Here is a 405-nt window from a genome sequence, read left to right as displayed (position 1 = left end):
AGGACGCGACACAGAGTTAGTGGTGAGCCCTGAGAGCTTGTGGGGCACAGAAGGGAAGGTGAGGCTCAGCCAGGGCGGGGACCCCGTGTCAACAGGGACATGCAGGTCCCTGCCAGACATACCTCTCCGGGGACAGAGCTGCACAGAAGCAGGCCCAGAGCAGCAGGCTGGCACACCTCTGGCAGAGACACAGGCTTTGACCAAGCAGGGTGCAGCAGTCATCCTACGGTGTGCTCCCTCCACCATTGCCCCCAGGCCTCCCTCCTTCCCTCTCTCCCTCCCTCCCTCTCCTGTTAGCCCTGCTCACGGGTCAGCAATGCCCAAACAAGATATTCTGAGGTCTCTGCTCTTTTGGGGTGGTTAAAACTTTGTTGCTTAACCCTGGGGCTCAAAGACTGCACACGA

Source organism: Fulmarus glacialis, unplaced genomic scaffold, assembly GCF_000690835.1.
Source record: "Fulmarus glacialis isolate BGI_N327 unplaced genomic scaffold, ASM69083v1 scaffold13870, whole genome shotgun sequence".
Taxonomy (NCBI): domain Eukaryota; kingdom Metazoa; phylum Chordata; class Aves; order Procellariiformes; family Procellariidae; genus Fulmarus; species Fulmarus glacialis.
This window is presented reverse-complemented; position numbering follows the sequence as displayed.